Below are 20,594 nucleotides of genomic sequence, written 5' to 3'. Positions count from 1 at the left end.
ATGACGAAGTTAGAATAGCAATAACCAGATTGAAAAACAACAAGGCCGTGGGCGCTGATGGATTGCCTGCGGAGCTATTCAAGTTCGGCGGCGAGGAGTTGGTAAGGCGCATGCAGCAGCTTCTTAGCAAAATATGGGCGGACGAAAGCATGCCCGACGGTTGGAATTTAAGTGTTCTTTGCCCAGTCCACAAGAAGGGGGATACTGCAAAATGCACCAACTATCGTGGAATCAGCCTTCTTAGTATCGCATATAAGGTCCTTTCAAGTGTATTGTGCGAAAGATTGAAGCCCACCGTGAACCGGCTGATTGGACCTTATCAGTGCGGCTTCAGACCTGGTAAATCTACCATCGACCAGATTTTCACAATGCGCCAAATCTTGGAAAAAACCCGTGAAAAGATAATCGACACACATCACCTCTTCGTCGACTTTAAAGCCGCCTTCGACAGCACGAAAAGGAGCTGCCTATATGCCGCTATGTCAGAATTTGGTTTCCCCGCAAAACTTATACGGCTGTGCAAAATGACGTTGAGCAACACCACCAGCTCAATCAGAATTGGGAAGGACCTCTCCGAGCCGTTCGAAACTAAACGAGGTTTCAGACAGGGTGACCCCCTATCGTGCGATTTCTTTAATTTGATGCTGGAGAAAATTATACTAGCTGCAGAACTTAACCGCACTGGAACAATATACTATAAAAGCGTGCAATTACTGGCATATGCTGATGACATTGATATCATCGGCCTAAACACCCGCGCTGTTAGTTCTGCTTACTCCAAGCTGGAAAAAGAAGCGGTAAAGATGGGTTTGATGGTGAATGAGGACAAAACGAAGTACCTGCTGTCATCGAGCAAAGAGTCAGCGCATATGCGCCTTGGCAACCACGCTACTGTTGGCAGCCATAATTTCGAAATAGTAAAAGACTTCGTTTATTTGGGAACCAGCATCAACACTAGCAACAACATCAGCACTGAAATCCAGCGAAGAATCATTCTTGCCAATAAATGCTACTTTGGACTAGGTAGGCAATTGAAAAGTAAAGTCCTCTCTCGGCGAACGAAAATCATACTCTACAAGTCACTTATCGTACCCGTCCTGCTATATGGGGCAGAAGCATGGACCATGACAACAGCAGATGAAGCGGCCTTGGGAGTGTTCGAGAGAAAAGTTCTTCGAAAGATTTATGGACCTCTACGCGTTGGCGATGGCGAGTACCGAAGAAGATTTGTACGAGCTATACGCAGACATCAACATAGTCCAGCGAATTAAAACGCAGCGGCTGCGCTGGCTAGGCCATGTTATGCGAATGAAAGATGATGCTCCGGCCAAGAAAGTGTTTCTATCGGAACCCGCCTATGGAAGCAGAGGTAGAGGGCGGCCCCCACTCCGTTGGAAGGACCAGGTGGAAAACGATTTAAACTCCCTTGGTGTGACCAATTGGCGCCGGTTGGCGGAGCGAAGGAGCGACTGGCGCGCCTTGTTGGACGGCCATAACCGTTTAGACGGTTAAGCGCCAATTAAGTAAGTAAGTAAACTCCCTAACGTTACATTTGTATTTACCTGTTTTTTTGTTTTATGTTTTTGTATGATACAATTCGATTATGAAGAATTTTTGTTTTTTTTTTTTCTATGTATTACAAAATGTATATATATATTTGTTATTTTTATTTTTACCTTAATGGCTGATTGTAAAATATTTTGTGTACATAATGAACTAAATATAAACTAATAGTTATTGGTAAACTTTATTCTATTTTTGTGTACAGTTTTTGGTAATTAAAAATTTAATTTTTTATAGATTTTTTATACTAGCTTATACATACATTTTGTTTGTTTCATTTACTTAAATTAAGTATGGTTTTAAAGTATGATCTGTTTTTGTTTAGATTTGTTAAAATTTTAATATTTGGCTGTCTCAAAATGAAATTGGGTACAATTGATTATATCTATCTAGGTACTCCTCTTACGCGGTTATTATGTACCGTTTTGTATTTTTTGCTTTCATTATTAAAAATGGTTACATTTACACCGTCTATATTTGTTACTAAATAGGGGCCCTGATAATTGCAAAAATCGTGTGAAAAAAAACGCACGCAGCCACACGAATTTTTGACAGGGGTGACGATTTGGAATGAAAAATTCTCCAAATGAAATAGCATGTTGACAAATTTAGCTTTGCCACAATGTATCGTGCTCTCTCGCACCTACTATATTAATAGGTATTGTGAAATATGTCATTTTTGTGTGGAAAAAAAATTTCAACAAGTCCGCCATTTTCCGCGAATTGAGCTGCAGGCCTGTGCTAATTTTGGAGCATTAAATTAAATTAAATTAAAACAACAACAACCTAACAATAACTTTATAGCTGGTCAATATGGTGAAGCAGCTAAGCCGCCGCCTCAAGCCAATGCGCCAACTTCCATGGATTCACCATCGCCTCCAGCAACGACACCGCCAGGGAAAGGTTGCGTTAATGCTAGAACATATACATTGATTTTACGTGGTACAGACGCGGAATTTCCTGAGCAAAAATAAAAACATTAGAATACTTACATCTGACAAAGGAAATAAAACGGTTGCTATGGAGATTGACGAATATAATAATAAAATGACGGAGATTTTATCTGACTTGACTACATATAGAATACAACGACAAGATCCTACATCACGTTTACAAATTAAGAATAATAACCTAGTAGATAATTTATTTAAAATGGACCTCATTTCGAAGGCGGAAAAAAATAAGCTTACCACAACAACGGCACTACCCCCAAGAATATATGGTCTACGCAAAACACACAAGGAGGGAACGCCACTTAGACCAATATGTTCAGTAATTGGATCACCATCGTACGGGCTGTGTAAATATATTTTAGATATACTGAAAAATATAACGGCGGAGTCCACATATAACATCAAAAACACATTAAATTTAAAAGAAAGAATAAATAACACTTATATTAATGATGAGGAGAAACTTATATCTTTTGACGTGGTTTCACTCTTTCCAAGCATACCGGTACAGTTAGCACTAGATGTTATATCAGAAAAATGGCCAATTATACAACAATATACGAAGATACCGAAGAAATTATTTATGGAAATAGTTACTTTTTGCATTAAGGATAATCGATATTTTAAATATAAGGATACAATTTACACACAATTAAAAGGGTTACCGATAGGATCACCATCTTCCCCAGTGATAGCCGACATAATAATGGAAAAACTTTTAGAAACTACATTAAGAAAACTAGGCCAGAAACTACGACTAGTCACAAAGTATGTCGATGACTTATTCGCAATAGTGAACGTAAATAATATTCAAAACACGCTCGAAGCGCTTAACTCCTTTAATAGACATATCAAATTCACAATCGAAGAAGAACAGGATGGAAAATTGGTATATTTGGACTCTGTAATAAATAGATATGGCAATCAACTAAAATTAAAATGGTATAAGAAGCCGACGTCATCAGGACGAATCATCAACTTCAATTCCAAACACCCGAAGTCGATGATAATGAATACGGCAACGGGCTGTATACTGATGCAGACTTCAGATGAAATTTACCATAAAGAAATAGAGAAGGAAATAATGGATTTATTAAGGAACAACGACTTTCCAGTTAAAATAATCAAAACATTGTTAAGGAAATATAAAAATAATAACAGTCAAAATATACCAAGAAACCCCATGATCTATAAGTCGGATTCATATATACCCAAATTATCAGAGCGGCTAACTGCATCGGAATATTATGACAAAGAAAAAATAAAAATAGCACACAAACCAACGAATACTTTAAAAAAAAATTTCAATCAAACCGGTACCGTTAATAGAAAAATGCAATGCGGTGTATGAAATTCCATGCAACGGTAATAACGACGAATCTTGTCAAAGTATATACGTAGGAACAACAAAGTCCAAACTAAAAACTAGGATATCACAACATAAATCCGACTATAAATATTGTCACCAAACTAACAACCACAAAACAGCACTTATGGCCCACTGTGCAAACAGCCGGCACGAGCCAGATTTCAACAACACAAAGATTCTACAACAAGAGCAACAATACAGCAAGCGCTTCACTCTCGAGATGTTGCATATTATAAATACTCCAACTAAAGCCGGAGTCATTGGTGCCGTATCTCGTATCGCTGTATCCGTATCCCTAACGTAATCAGCTGTTTATTTTTATGACGGTAAACCAAAACCCAATTGGTTGGCTACGATACGGTTACGACCTTAGCGGCACCAATAATCGATTGCATTGATCCTCATAAGGTTGGTCGAAACAGCTGTTATAAGGTTACCGATACGGTTACCGATAAAGCACCCATGTCTCCAGCTTAATAGACGATTAAACTATAAAACGGACTCCGATCATCATTCCGCTCACTTATACAAACATTTACTGACAAACAGATAGTACACAACTCCACGTCACGCAGTGCAGACGTGTAAATAAAATGTATGTAAACATTATTTTTGTTTTAATGTTGATTTTTATTATTTGTTAAAATATAAATATATTATTTGTTAAAAATGTGATTTTAATTATAATTTAAATGTTTTATGTTTGTCAACAGTCTGCCCTGAAGACGGTTACCGGTGTGTAGCCGAACTATATTGGAGATAAACAAAACCATATGTGTTTTATTTAACATTGACCTAAAGCCGGAAAAATAAATAATTGTTTAAATCAAAAAGGTCGCTAAATACACTATAGTACTTACTTTTCTTTATATCAACTGTATTAATTTAAGTTACAATTTCATGTACATATATAATAAAGCATGTCGTGGTACGATTGCTGTTGGAATTAGATTTGAAACAATCAATACTTCTGCTAAGGGTTGCAGAATTATTGCTGGAATGATTAGATTTAGAACAATAATAAGTCTGACTCAATTACTAGTCCTACATTTTTAAATTCATATTTTACTTTACTTTATTACTTTCAAATTCAATTACGACAGCAATCGGATTCCACGACACCTTTGAATATTCTTGATCTGAAAAAAAAAGAGTAAATCTAATCTGAATTTCTAATTAGCTTTAAGTTGTAGATTTAAATTGATTCAAATAATTGGAGGTTTTTCTAAGCTTAAAATTATTTTTTGTTCGCTTGGAAAAGATTTCAATTGGAAAACGAAAACCAATTCAGCGAGTTTATTTATTATTAAAATACTTACTTTTCTTTATATGAACTGTATCAATTTAAGTTACAATTTCATATACATATATAATAAAGTATGCTGTTGGAATTAGATTTGAAACCAATCCATACTTCTGCTAAGGGTTGCAGAATTATTGCTGGAATGATTAGATTTAGAAAAATAATAAGTCTGACTCAATTACTAGTCGTACATTTTTAAGTTCACCAATTACGACAGCAATCGGATTCCACGACATCATTGAATATTCTTGATCTGAAAAAAGAGTAAACTTAATCTGAATTTCTACTAAGCTTTAAGTTGTAGATTATTCAAATAATTGGATTTTTTTCTAAAGCTTAAAATTATTTTCTGCTTGCTTAGAAAAGATTTCAATTGGAAAACAAAAACCAATTAAGCGAGTTTATTTATTATTAAAATACTTACTACTTTTTTATACGAACTGTATTAATTTAAGTTGCAATTTCATGTACATATATAATAAGGGATGTCGTGATACGATTGCTGTCGGAATTAGATTTAAAACCAATCAATACTCCTGCTAAGGGTTGCAGAATTATTGCTTGAATGATTAGATTTAGAACAATAATAAGTCTGACTCAATTACTAATCGTATATTTTTAAGTTCATCAATTACGACAGCAATCGGATTCCACGACACCATTGAATATTCTTGATCTGAAAAAAGAGTAAACCTTAAAATTAAATTATTTTCTGCTCGCTTAGAAAAGATTTCAATTAGAAAACAAAAACCAATTAAGCGAGTTTATTTATTATTAAAGTACTTACTTCTTTTTTATATGGACTGTATTAATATAAGTTCCAATTTCATGTACATATAATAAAAATAATAAATATTGAAAATTCAATTTTTTTGGTTCTTATTTTATTCATATGGCTGCTCCAGGTAAAGTAAATCTGTAGGTAAAATTCATGTTATATAGCGGTTATATATATGGTCAAACCGCAGTAAAATTGATTGTCAAATGACTCGAAAATGTAGAGTGAAATGATGGAGAATATGACCGCCATTTGACGAGCTTTGTGCCGTGTTTGAGCAGCACAGTACTATGCTCACATCCTATAGGTGGGAGCGGAATGCACGATCACATTAATAGGAACGAAACGGAAAATTTGGTCACAAAACCTAATCACGCCCATGCAAATGTGACTATGAATCCCTACAAGAATACTGACTATCATATGACTATCATCTGATTGTCAGCAATGTCAACCTAATGGCTGGTTTTCATTATGTCAAATTTCACGTCAAACGTTGCCATTTTAATGAAAACGGGTTTTCATATAGTGTCATTTGTGTTTGTCGTCACTTTTGACTACGCTGTGTCAATTAAAATGTCAGCTAAATGAAAACGGCCCCATTTTTGTTTGCCAGTTGATATGGCATCATTTGACTGTCAAAATGCATTTGGCAGCATGTTGGCATTTTTCTCTAGGTTTGACATTTACACAGCTGATTTCGTAAGCCAAAAATCAAGTTGCAAATTTAAGGTAAGGAAATTAATTATTTAATATAATATATAAAGATTGATATATGTATTTAAATTGTTTTCGTTTAATTTATGAAAACTAGATAAATGGACGAAATGGAAGCCACGCCACCAACCCCTGCAACCAAAAAAAGAGTGCGAAAGCTAGCGGAACAGTGGACAAACGAGCGGACGGAAAAACTAATTAATGAAGTGGAGTCGAGAGAAGGGACCTGGAACTTCTTGTCCAAAGAATATAAGGACAGGAATGCAAGGGAAGCCCTTTGGCAAGAAATTGCTGAAATTATGGAGCTGCCTAGGTCGGAGGTATCCACAAAGTGGAACAGTCTTCGTTGTTCGTTTCGGGTAAGTTATTGTGTTTTGTGTCACCAAAGATATTGTGGGATTTATTGTCGATTTCACAAAGTAATAGTGAAACTACAATTTAGCAGTAGCAGTATCGTGGCAGCGGCAGTGAATTTAGAAACAGTGCTAAACTCGGCAGTATTGCTTCTTACTGCCACTGTGCAAATGTGAGTTATTACTTGGAACATTCCCTAAAAAAAAGTAGCCACTGCCACCGTCGCTGTTAGTGCCAAATTGTAATTTCACTATAACGAACTCACTCAGCTTATAGTAATTTATTGTCTTTGGTGTCACATTCAAATACGTTACAGAATAATAATCATATTGTCTTTCTCTACAAATTTAGGCCGCATTTAATAAAATGGGACAGACAAAGAGTGGGCAAGGGTCAACGTCGTCTACAGCAAACCCTATACACGCATCCCTTAAATTTTTAGAACCAATGATGCGAAGTGAAGCGCCAACAACTTCGAACTTGAAACATGTAAGTATATACAGAAGTGGAATACTAAAATAAGCCGTTTTCATCATCTCCGGTAAACGCTTACCGACAGTTGAATTGACAAATCGTTCGGTTATCTGTCAAAACATTTCCGGCTAGCGGATCAGTAAGCGTATACCGCAGATGGAGTTTTTTTTCCTCTTGGTTGAAACTCAAAGAAATATGCCCTTTTTTATGAAATTTAGTTTTTGACAGATCTTTTATATAGGAAGTAGCGTCTTTTAGCAGTTTCCATTGAAGACAACATGTGTAATTTTGTTTTCCGGGCCTATTTCATTAAAATCCCGCATTGAGTGGAAAATGGCAATACGACCTTTTGTTGAATCACTCCTCATTTAATAATACTGACTCATCCAAAATATGTGTATGATTTCAATTTAGAAAAGCCAAATCGCATCACTTGGATCTGCATCTGCTTCCGAACATTCTCCAGAAGAGTCCTCTCCGACACCATCCACATCAGGCACAAAGCGACGAAGATATGACAATTGTCATGAGGATGGTTACGCCAAAGTTGTTGAGCGGTGCTTAGAAACTGTAACTGCTGCTACAAAAAGTGATGCTTGGGATGATGTCGGACAATTTTTTGCCTCAAATGTACGCCTGTGGGAAGCCTCAAATCCCCAACATGCACACGACTTTAAATCAAATATTTATGAGGTTGTACTCACATTTCAGAAAGGCTTTACAGAGGCGAATACTTACACTGCATATGGATGATCTTATTAATTTATATTCTTATACAGGTCTATCCAGCAGAATATCTGATGGATTAAGGATCCATTCAACGGAAATTTATTTAATTTATAAAGCACTCCAATTAACATACCGCGTCTGACACCTTGTATTAAAGAAAACGCATATGTATATCGTCCCCTTGATTCACAAAGGCCCTAACCAACATATTTCAAGTTTTACAGGAGAAGCAAACATCAATCATTTTTTTTGCTTTTTCGAAAAAAATGTAGGTTATGGCCTTTGTGAATAAAGGTAACAATTTGTATTTACGACAGTAATTTTAATTTTTATTAATATTAATATTGTGGATACCTCTGATCTAGGCAGCTACATAATAACTGCAATTTCTTGCCAAAGGGCTTCCCTGGCATTCCTGTCCTTATATTCTTTGGACAAGAAGTTCCAGGTCCCTTCCCTCGACTCCACTTCATTAATTAATTTTTCCGTCCGCTCATTTGACCAATGTTCTGCTAGCTGCAGCGTACTAAAACAGTTTTAAAAATTCTTAAAAAAAAAAACTTTACTTTTTACGAAAATTCGATGGCTTTTATAGAAAAGTAGTTGAGTAATTTTACTGTAGGCAAAATTGGTGAAAATTACAAAAAAAAAGAAATACCTGTAAGCGGACTTAAGTTATATTAAAGAAAAAGTGTATGCAAATGGTTCCACCATTATAAATGAATTCAAATCTATTTCTCTTGCTAATGAAGTAATTAATTTATTTTATTTTCTTTTTATGCGTAATTTAACAAACTGTAAAGCTCAGTACTTAGTGTTATAACCATACCTGGACACAGTGTACAAATTTTCATTTGAAGTACCCCTACACTTTTTCCAGTTTAAGTTCAGAAATTTACAATTCATATTTAGATAATTACAATTCAAGTTCAGAAATTTCCAATTCATATTCAGAAAATTACAATTCAAGTTCAGAATTTCCAACTTAAGTTCAGAAATTTACAATTCAAGTACAGAAATTTCCAATTCATGTTCAGAAAATTATATTTCAAGTTCAGAAAATTACAATTTAAGTACAGAAAATTGTTCAGGTATTTTTATTTCATCCAAAGAAAATCTGTGCATGCAAAATTGTTTAAACATATATGTTAATTTTATTAATTCGTACATAAATACATACATAGCTTCCTCTTCAAAAGAGCATGTGGCTTTTCCAAAATAAATATGTAAACAAAAAACCCTTCCATATGAATATCAGAGAAACCTCGCTACATTCCATTACGCTTCGCTTTTCATATATTATACTTTGTATGAATGTGAAAAAATTTTTTTTACCTTGGCCGCGCACGTGTATTTACATTTACAGAATGAAGTAAAATCATATGAATTTTGACTCAATTATTTTACGAACATGTGTGAAAAAAGTGTGAAAAAAATTTTCAAAGCACAAAGTAAAATTTTCTGAAGTTGAATTGTAATTTTCTGAACATGAATTGTAATTTTCTGAATATGAAAATTTCTGGTCTTGAATTGGAATTTCTGAACTTGAATTGTAATTTTCTGAACTTGAATTGGAAATTCTGAACTTAAATTGGAAATTCTGAATTTGAGTTGTGATTTTCTGAATTTGAATTTTAATTTTCTGAATATGAATTGGAAACTTCTGAACTTGAATTGTAAATTTCTGAACTTAAACTGGAAAAGGTGTAAACCTTTTAGTGATAGCGGAATTCTGAGTGCATTAAAATTTTAATGCACCCTGCCCAGATATGGTTATAATTATGTTACGAAAAATTCGAAATTTGTTGTACTGTGTAACCAATATGCAACTAATTTGTTTATTATTAAAACTAAATAAAATTGCAAAAACTTATGATTATTTAAGTTTACCTAAATTTTGTACTTCTTAGGCGCTTTTAAAAAATTTCAATTATGCAGGGGTGGCTTTCCGTAATTCGATATGGAACAAAAACGAGTATCAAATAATCGTTTTTGGGTTCCGTAACACAAAAACTTTGAACTTTAATTTGTGTGGTTTCTATATTTAAAATGAAATTTATTAAAAACACACAAATATATGTACATTCGCTACGAAAAGTGATATAGGGAAAAGTATAGATTATATGCTGAAATAACAGCTCTTGGCCGGGTAAACTCCAAGTCAATCGGGTACGTGGAATTGCCTGATGTGGGGTGGTATTCATTCACAACTTTGAAATGAGTTATGCAATATGGTCCTGTTATACTGCCATGCCACTTCACCGTGGGGCGTCATAAAATACTCCATACAATTTTCGCGCACATTCATCGCGTTGTCTGTCCCTCTACCTAATGTGCTGCTTGGCCTAATTGATGGGAGTATCCCGTTTTCCCCCCGCTCTGTTCGCCAGCTACCTCTCACAGCAATTCCCTCAGTATCATCGTCAACATCACATCTTTGTATGTATATGGATTTTCGTGTCAGGAGAAAGTTATGTAGCACACAAATCACGAGGACAATATCTTTCGCATGCTCCGGTTTCACATCTATTGGTCTTCTCAGAATTCGAAAACGAGGCGCACATATTCCGAACACATTCTCAATTACATTTCTTGCCCGCGATAGCCTATAATTAAAAATTTTGTGCGACATCACCTGTTCCCGATAGCAAAATGGTTTCATTAAGTATGTTTTTATGGGAAACGCGTCATCAGCACAATTTCTAGCGGAAGTGGCCTTGGAGGCGGGAAATTTAATGTGTTGTCAGCAAGAGCACTTGAAAGAGGGCATCTGAAATTTTGATTAAGTTATGATAATTCTGGTGCAACATGCATGTGATTTACCTTGCGAAAACGCCCCCGTCAGACTCACGGCCATATGCCCCAACTTCAACAAACAAAAATGTGTAGTCAGCATCCGCCAAAGCCATCAGGACAATGCTGTTATACTTTTTGTAATTGAAATACTCTGAACCGCAGTTTGATGGAGCTTGAATAGCAATATGCTTTCCATCTAATGCCCCGCAGCAATTAGGAAAATGCCATCGCTCGTTAAAACGGTCAGCTATCTTCGTCCATTCGTCATGGGTGCTCGGAACCTTCACGGAAGATAAAACATATTTTTTAACGCTTTTTGCAGGAATACACATGTTACGCTCCCCACCTTTAAAAATTCTTCTCCTAAAACAGTATAAAGAGCCCGACATGTCTCATGTATTATCTTACAAATGGTGGTTTTCCCCAGAAGGAAAACACTCATCAGACTAGAAAAGCTGTCGCCAGTTGCTAAATAACGCAAAGTAACAGCAATTCTTTCGCCAACCGAAATAGGTTTTCGAAAAACTGTTTTTTTCTTGCAAATATATGGAGTGAGCAAAAAATTGCTTAGCCACTTTGGATCCCGCTTGACCAGCTTAGTGCGCAACGTAGAATAAAACCCACATGTCTCTCTATTCCGCAGACCGGGTCGAATCCACCACTGTTTCGGGTTTCTTTGGTTATACCTTTTATTTTGCCAAGCTCGTAGCGATGTTACCAAACAAAGAGCGGCAGTAGCTATACTAATTTTTATATTTTTACGCATTTTATTTGTTTATATTATTTTACTTTCTAATATTCTTTATATTTATATAAAGCTGATCATCTGCCAAAAAATGACATTTAGGCTTTTACATCAAACATGAAAATGGAATGTCAATCAACTGACACGTAAGGTTTGACATCAGAAATGAAAACGGAAGGTCAATCAATTGACGCGTAGTTTTGACGAAGGCGTTTGACACTCATACTTTGTGTCAGTTAAGGAGATGTAATGAAAACGCTTTTGACACCAAATGACCAGCTGTCACATCATGTCAATATTTCATGTCAGTAGTTTTGACATAATGGAAACCAGCCTTAACGATCAGCGCCTCATACAAACTTTCTATCACAAACTTAAGGGGACTTGCGCAAATGTGATGTAAACAACTGTGTACGTGTGAGTTTTTGTCTCCTTCTTATACACCAACATCGCCTACTGATTAAGTATATAACCGTACTGCTCACTCTCATTCCTTTTCCTGGATCAGTGCTAACACTCTAACTATCAAAAAGTGTCATAAATGATAGTTTACTGTAGATATCAGGATTGACTGTTATACTATCATAAATGACCATTGTTATATTCCGCCAAAAATGAAACAATGCTTTTTGCTTTTTATTTACTTTATTTCATTACGTTTTTAATTTTGTACATGATAAAAGCATACGTGTTTCTTATTTGTTTAAAATAAATAGTTTTATAAGAATTCGAGTTCAGAATGTTCAATTTAAATTCAGAAAATTACAAAACAACAGAAGAGCGCTTTCCTCATGCGGAAACACATTTAAAAATGAATCACCACTAACCACTATTATTTTTCGCGTATCAATTTTTTGAGTCCGCCCCATACATTCAGACAGCTTTTGGTATTTTTTAATATTATTTTCTTTTAGCATGAAGCTTTGAAATGCTCTCTTTTTCATTTTTTAAACTTATTTTTTATATGGTTTTCGTCGGTTGAAAATGGCGGATTTTAAAAAATAACAAAACAACCGTGATAATCATTTGATTGTCATATGACTGTCAGGAGTGACAACATGATTAAATCGGATAAACTGTTCTCGCATACATAAAATTCCGTTGAGAATTATGTATCTGTCTCATATGCATAATGGTATCTGCTGCATGTTCTTTTGTTCTGTACCAGGTGTCCGAAGCTTTCCCAGTTTGAGTCCTTTTTCATGATTATAGGCTGTCGTTGGGAACATGCGGACATGCGTGAGCGATCAAAGGAACATACATAAATTTGAGTATCAATGTTTATGTCATCGCAGGATCAGCATTGTCAATTACAAGTGGGAGTGTATTAGTAAAACTATCAGCGTTTCTTGTAGGGAATATAACCGCTGGGAAAATCACAATGACCGTAAAATGTCTAGTCAAGTGACGTGGAGCGGTTTTGGAGGGTAGTAAACAATGGTTCCATTGTTTCAATTTACATTGTCCAAATCGTCCCAATGGACCGCTCCTAATGTAAAAGCACAAATCACCCTTACAAGATTGCGCATTGCGCATGTAAACAAAAGATCATCTGTTTTTTATGGGCAATTTTACGTCATTTTCCTTTAGCTCTTTTTTTATTTGTAATCGAATTTGAAAAAAAAGTTTGATGGCGTAGCGCTTTTGAAATATTTCGGGTTATTACATTTCTCTCATGTTTCGCTACCAGTGTTCGGAGTATTTAAAACTGTTACCTGAGTAACGACTACTGCGGCAGTTACCCACGAACGTACGTAGAAAAAACGTGTCAGCTGACACGACCTATCTTATGAGTGTGCAATGTAAACGAAAACTCACCGACGTGCAACGCCCGTACGTACGTAGCCCGGAACGTAGAAATCAAAACAATTTTGATTTTTTCCGTAAGAACGTGTCAGCTTATCGCCCTCTCACTAGACAGAGTTGCCTAGTAAACTTTTGTGCGCTAATTTTTGACCGTTTGCAATTTTATGCAAAAACGCCTAATTCAAGATTGAAAAATTGTGGAAATAATTCGAAATAATTATGTAAAAGTGCTGATTATAAATATTTAATCTATTTATACTTATTTAATATGTATTCCGGCCTTTTACAATATCAAAAATTGTTATGGTAACGCATCTACAGTGGAAGCAGTAAGGAAGGCGGTCGGCATGATGTGTTGGTGCACAGTGGCTAGTCATTGTCGGCTGGGGCGGGTCCTTGCCAACCTTACTGTTCCTGCGCCATAAACAGAAAAATGTTCCTATCATGCCTGTCAAAACGAGCAGCTGTCAAATTCAAAAAACCTGGCAGAAGCGCAGAGACCGACTCAAAACGCTTATCAATACAAAATAAAACAACATCCGGCTGAACCGGATGTCACGGACAGACCGTTAACATTCCAAAATTTAAATTCAAATTCAAAAAAAAATTAAAAAAAAACTGACGCAAGAAAAAATTACCGAACCGGACATGACCGGTTACTACTCTGAAATCAAATATCAAAAAAAAGCTGAAAAGTAAAATAACAAAAACTGAAAGGAAAATAAAAAGGCCGAATACACAGAGGGGCGCCGCGGGTGTTGTTGCGACGCCCGGTGCTTAGTCCCACCCTCAAATAACCATGGCCACCGACGCACCTAAATTTCGGTGGCCCCTTACCTGTCTTACCTTATGCCTTCTAAATAATTGGCGACGCCAGCATTCCCATTTCAATTACAAATTTATTTATAATTCATTTTCATTACGGCTTATTACTTAGGATTATGATTAAATTTATATAAGTTTACAGCTAGGTACATTAAAGTGAGCGAAATGATGCCGTACAAAAAGGAGGTTCACTAGGAGTGATTAGTAAGAAAAAAAGGTATGTACATATATTCATTCCTTTTGATATAAACTTGATTTAGATCCAGGTCATATTTACTTTGGTACTGAATTCAAAAAAAAGTAGACCATCCCAATTGGAGGGTAGGCAGGGGTATACATGGAAGCTTCCTTATACCTGCTCACTTTGTTGTGGGCATATGTCGAATAGCATTGTTTTAAATGAATATGCTTAGTTATACGTAAAGACAGACCTATTTGTTCTTACAAATCTCTTGTTTTAAACTACGAACTTTCTTCAAAATACCCTGAAACATATGCAGGTTAGAATTGACCAATAAACGTTTAGCGTTTGACGCAATACTTCAACGTCTGTACTTAAAATTTACATTTTTATTTAGGTGTACGGTGTAAATTAGGCTTTTATTTAAAAATTAAAATATATAAAAAATAAATAAATACTAGGCGCGCTATACCATCGGGGGGGATACAGACCGACTTTTCTAAATTAATTATCTAAAACATGTTTACTTGCGAAGTTGAAAAATAAAGAAAACTCCAATATACATATGTATGTATGAATATACTAATTTTCAATAAGAACAAATAAAAATAATCTGACACTTTTTAAATATTATATTTAACTTTTACAGTTCAAGTATGTGTATATAACATACAAATTGGCATGTCTAGTCCTTTAAGGCTAAATATACATACATAGTCAAGGTATTTATCATCATGCATATGCATCTGATATCGAATCTTTAATTGTATTTGTTTTGATTTTAAATTTAATAATCCGAAATTTCCAAATTGGGTATGCCTTCTTGATTGTCTTTCGTTAATGCAAACCTTACCTAATCTTAGTCAGAAAATTCTATAAGAAATTGGCATAGCCAGGACATATGCGAAATTTTATTTAGGGTTAACACAAGGCATAGAATTAGTTTTGCGTATTTAACGCAAAGGTACAATAGTGGGGGAATTCAAACGTAATACAACGGCTGGCATTCTCCAGCTGACTAAACTTAGGCAAGTATTTCACAAGGGGGGTTGCATACATATGTGCAACCTAAGTGGTCATATGCTTATATGTACATATACCCCTACTCACTACGCACCTTGGTATATTTTCTAGGTGGCTGCACTCGACGCGCACTCTAATTGGGTATATGTCTATATATGCATATAACTATACCCAATTTAGGTAGCTAATCATACGTGTAAATGGGTGGCGATTAGATGTAAATAGTGTTAGTGTCGTATATTATGTTTCGTGTGCCTACCCTAATGTACATGTACCTAGGAGTGTATGTAAGCTCCACTCAAGGGGCTTTGGAACGGACTCACCCCTTTATGTGGTTATTGCGGTAGTTGTTCTGGTTGAGGTGGCCGGCTCTGGGTGTGCCCGGCTTATTTCGTTGGGCCTATAGGTAGCGGCCTTTGCTGCTGCGGTTGAACTTGCTGTTGTTGATGTTGCTGATACTGCCGATTCAATTCATTGGCTGTTGTTGTTGAATCTTACCATTTGTTATTTGTGCCAATACGTTCATGTTGCCAAAGACCGTGTTACGTATTTGATACAAAATCGATTTTATATAGTTGCAATTAATTTAAAAAAATTTCCCCGGTTTGTTGTTGTTGCCGTTTCAACGGGCACCTGAGCATATAACGTGGCTGCAACAGGTGGTTATAACTTTACTGCCTCCACCTTCAGGTACACATAACCGCTTCAATTTGTTGATCTAAATTTGGCCTTCACGAGTTCCATTCTTCCAAGTTCAGCTGCATGTATTTTAAAGTCACTTTCGGATATGTGTGACGATTAAAATTTACATAAGCATGTTTCGAAAAAGTATTCCTCTTTAGACCCAGCTGCTTCATTAGAAAATTTCATTATGATTTTATTAGAATTCTTGATTATAGATTTTTAATTGTATTTATGTACATAAAAGTTCAAGTTTATATTTTTTTTTCTATTAAACTTGTATGATGTTGATTATTAATTTAAAATACACTTTGATGCCAAGTATGTATTTACATTGAGAGAAATTCATTTTTTTTTTTTCTAAAATTTTGTTCTACTCATTCACTGTGCGCATTAGCTAGACACAATACAATTTACGGGCTGTTTTTTTTGCTCAGCTCCGCCTGAAAATCTTCCGCAACTGTCGAATTTTTAACAAAATCATGTGCTTTATTTTAAAATTTTTCCACTGCAACAAATCCAATTCGTTTTTTTTTTTTTTCAATCCTCCATTCTTTTTTTTTTCAGTCCTCGAAAAAATATGTATCTCTCGCACAAAATTCTTTCTTTTTTTTTCTTTACTGCGACTGCGCAGTGGAACGGCGCGGTAATATCGCGTGATTTAACTGTTCTTGCCATGGCGGAACCACACCAGGTGGTAGCCGCGGTGACAATACTGCAGCCATCATTACGAGTTCGATATATTTCGTGTTGACGAACCGATGGACTAATGTCAAAATCGTACTGCGCTGAAAGGTAAGGTGTCAATTCGCATGAAACTATGAGTCAGCTGTCCCCTTGTATGTTTACGCCATGGTGGTGGTAGTCATTGGGAATTTTCCCACATCATTGGATTAATCAGCGATGCCACCTTCTTCCATATCCTCGCCCTTAGGGCGTTCGCACGTCGACTCTCTCAAGTAGACCGTAACAAGCAGACCATAACCGCAGACCGTAACAAACCTGCTTCGCTTTGAAGACCTGACGATGAAGCGAACAGGGAACCGGATCATCTGAGGGAAGCCACTGCCAGGGAGCTCCACTGTCAATCAACGTGGGGCACGACTCACCCCTGAGATAAGAGTCTCAACGTCCTACTACGTAGCTGGCCGGGCAACATAGGTCCATCAAAAAAAAATTTTTTGTCAAATCGGGAATTAATTCTGTTTCCTAGTTTAAGGGCTTTGCGGCAAATAGACATTTGTTATGGAGAACTCGTCAAAACTCCGAAAGGTTTTAGTGGTTATCGCCCCCACAAAAGGCCTGACAAAAAAAAAGAGTATAGACATTTTGATATGGAGAACTCGTCCAAACTCCGAAAGGCTAGTGGTTATCGCCCCCTCAGAAGGCCAAAACAAAAAAAAAGGTGTAGACATTTTGATATGGAGAACTCGTCCAAACTCCGAAAGGCTAGTGGTTATCGCCCCCACAGAAGGCCAAAAAAAAATATTTGGGTAGTCAATGGGAACACTGACATCCCATTCCCCGAAGGCACTCGGGCTCCAAAAAAAAATGAAAAAAAAAACACAAACTCATTCATTCTTGTCCCTAGTGCTCCCAACCGCAACGCATAAGGGGGTCTTAAGGACCTGCCTCTGGGACTGGTTGGGGCCACTAGGGTCAATGTCCTACACACACAGGTTAGTCCCAACACACCCAGCCGCAACGCAGAGGCGGTCTCTGGGGACGCGCTAGTGGGACTGGCTGGGGGTGCTGAGGCCTCCCGTCCATTCACCCGGGACACCCCTCATGCCTCCGCCGCTATGGGTGGAGCGGCTTCAATGGCCGCTCCCCAGACTGGTGGGACAGGGAAGGGTGTCACTTTGAATCCCAGCTCAACCCGTCACAGTCCAGGTGGTATTCTAAACTACCACCTGGGGCGTGGGATGAGCTGGGGTTCTTTTTCCACATACATACACGCACTCACACTAACAACACAAAATTCGGCAAAAAAAAATTTAAAAAAAACTATTAACTTTAAGCAAAAAAAAATTCAAAACCCAGTTAGCGGACATATATGTACCAAAGCCGACTAACGGACAACATTCCGGGAAAATAAAAACCCCAACTACAAAAAAAAATAAAGTGCGTGCAGCACTGCCTCATCGGGTGAATACAAAACCCCGATAACTGACGTTAAGTCACGTGGATCCCTCAGCTACCGGAGACGATGATCACTCCGGACACCCTGATCCGTCGAACCATCCCACCGCAACGCAGGTGGCTGCTCCTGCGGCTGCTCACCCCGGACTGGTGGGATGGTCAACTTCACAAGTTGACCAGGAGTGATCCTCGCACCCGGCGCCTCAGGAACCACGTTGGGCGCCATCTGTTATGGCGCCCTCAGCAACTGTCATCGATGATCATTTTGGACAACTTGATCCGTCCAACCATCCCACCGCAACGCAGGTGGCTGCTCCTGCGGCTGCACACCTCGGACTGATGGGATGGTCAACTTCACAAGTTGACCAAAATGACCAGCGCGACAGCGCCTCGGGCACCAAACCGCGTTGGGCGCCATCTGTTATGGTAACGCATCTACAGTGGAAGCAGTAAGGAAGGCGGTCGGCATGATGTGTTGGTGCACAGTGGCTAGTCATTGTCGGCTGGGGCGGGTCCTTGCCAACCTTACTGTTCCTGCGCCATAAACAGAAAAATGTTCCTATCATGCCTGTCAAAACGAGCAGCTGTCAAATTCAAAAAACCTGGCAGAAGCGCAGAGACCGACTCAAAACGCTTATCAATACAAAATAAAACAACATCCGGCTGAACCGGATGTCACGGACAGACCGTTAACATTCCAAAATTTAAATTCAAATTCAAAAAAAAATTAAAAAAAAACTGACGCAAGAAAAAATTACCGAACCGGACATGACCGGTTACTACTCTGAAATCAAATATCAAAAAAAAGCTGAAAAGTAAAATAACAAAAACTGAAAGGAAAATAAAAAGGCCGAATACACAGAGGGGCGCCGCGGGTGTTGTTGCGACGCCCGGTGCTTAGTCCCACCCTCAAATAACCATGGCCACCGACGCACCTAAATTTCGGTGGCCCCTTACCTGTCTTACCTTATGCCTTCTAAATAATTGGCGACGCCAGCATTCCCATTTCAATTACAAATTTATTTATAATTCATTTTCATTACGGCTTATTACTTAGGATTATGATTAAATTTATATAAGTTTACAGCTAGGTACATTAAAGTGAGCGAAATGATGCCGTACAAAAAGGAGGTTCACTAGGAGTGATTAGTAAGAAAAAAAGGTATGTACATATATTCATTCCTTTTGATATAAACTTGATTTAGATCCAGGTCATATTTACTTTGGTACTGAATTCAAAAAAAAGTAGACCATCCCAATTGGAGGGTAGGCAGGGGTATACATGGAAGCTTCCTTATACCTGCTCACTTTGTTGTGGGCATATGTCGAATAGCATTGTTTTAAATGAATATGCTTAGTTATACGTAAAGACAGACCTATTTGTTCTTACAAATCTCTTGTTTTAAACTACGAACTTTCTTCAAAATACCCTGAAACATATGCAGGTTAGAATTGACCAATAAACGTTTAGCGTTTGACGCAATACTTCAACGTCTGTACTTAAAATTTACATTTTTATTTAGGTGTACGGTGTAAATTAGGCTTTTATTTAAAAATTAAAATATATAAAAAATAAATAAATACTAGGCGCGCTATACCATCGGGGGGGGATACAGACCGACTTTTCTAAATTAATTATCTAAAACATGTTTACTTGCGAAGTTGAAAAATAAAGAAAACTCCAATATACATATGTATGTATGAATATACTAATTTTCAATAAGAACAAATAAAAATAATCTGACACTTTTTAAATATTATATTTAACTTTTACAGTTCAAGTATGTGTATATAACATACAAATTGGCATGTCTAGTCCTTTAAGGCTAAATATACATACATAGTCAAGGTATTTATCATCATGCATATGCATCTGATATCGAATCTTTAATTGTATTTGTTTTGATTTTAAATTTAATAATCCGAAATTTCCAAATTGGGTATGCCTTCTTGGTTGTCTTTCGTTAATGCAAACCTTACCTAATCTTAGTCAGAAAATTCTATAAGAAATTGGCATAGCCAGGACATATGCGAAATTTTATTTAGGGTTAACACAAGGCATAGAATTAGTTTTGCGTATTTAACGCAAAGGTACAATAGTGGGGGAATTCAAACGTAATACAACGGCTGGCATTCTCCAGCTGACTAAACTTAG

The 20,594-nt window shown here is 36.8% G+C and overlaps 1 long non-coding RNA gene and 1 pseudogene across 1 annotated transcript; one reads left to right on the top strand and one right to left on the bottom strand.

The window, feature by feature from the left end:
- The first annotated feature begins 6,595 nt into the window (after positions 1–6,595).
- On the top strand, positions 6,596–12,203 carry LOC137242626 (uncharacterized). Its single transcript, XR_010950312.1, has 4 exons — positions 6,596–6,698; positions 6,781–7,042; positions 7,389–7,526; positions 11,855–12,203. It is a non-coding gene; the product is annotated as an uncharacterized lncRNA (long non-coding RNA).
- On the bottom strand, positions 10,290–11,390 carry LOC137242625 (uncharacterized; annotated as a pseudogene).
- Positions 12,204–20,594: the final 8,391 nt, after the last annotated feature.

The sequence above is a fragment of the Eurosta solidaginis genome, chromosome 2 (genome assembly GCF_040869045.1).
Source record: "Eurosta solidaginis isolate ZX-2024a chromosome 2, ASM4086904v1, whole genome shotgun sequence".
Classification (NCBI taxonomy): domain Eukaryota; kingdom Metazoa; phylum Arthropoda; class Insecta; order Diptera; family Tephritidae; genus Eurosta; species Eurosta solidaginis.
Note: the sequence above shows the minus strand (reverse complement) of the source record. Positions and strands in the feature narration are given on the sequence as shown.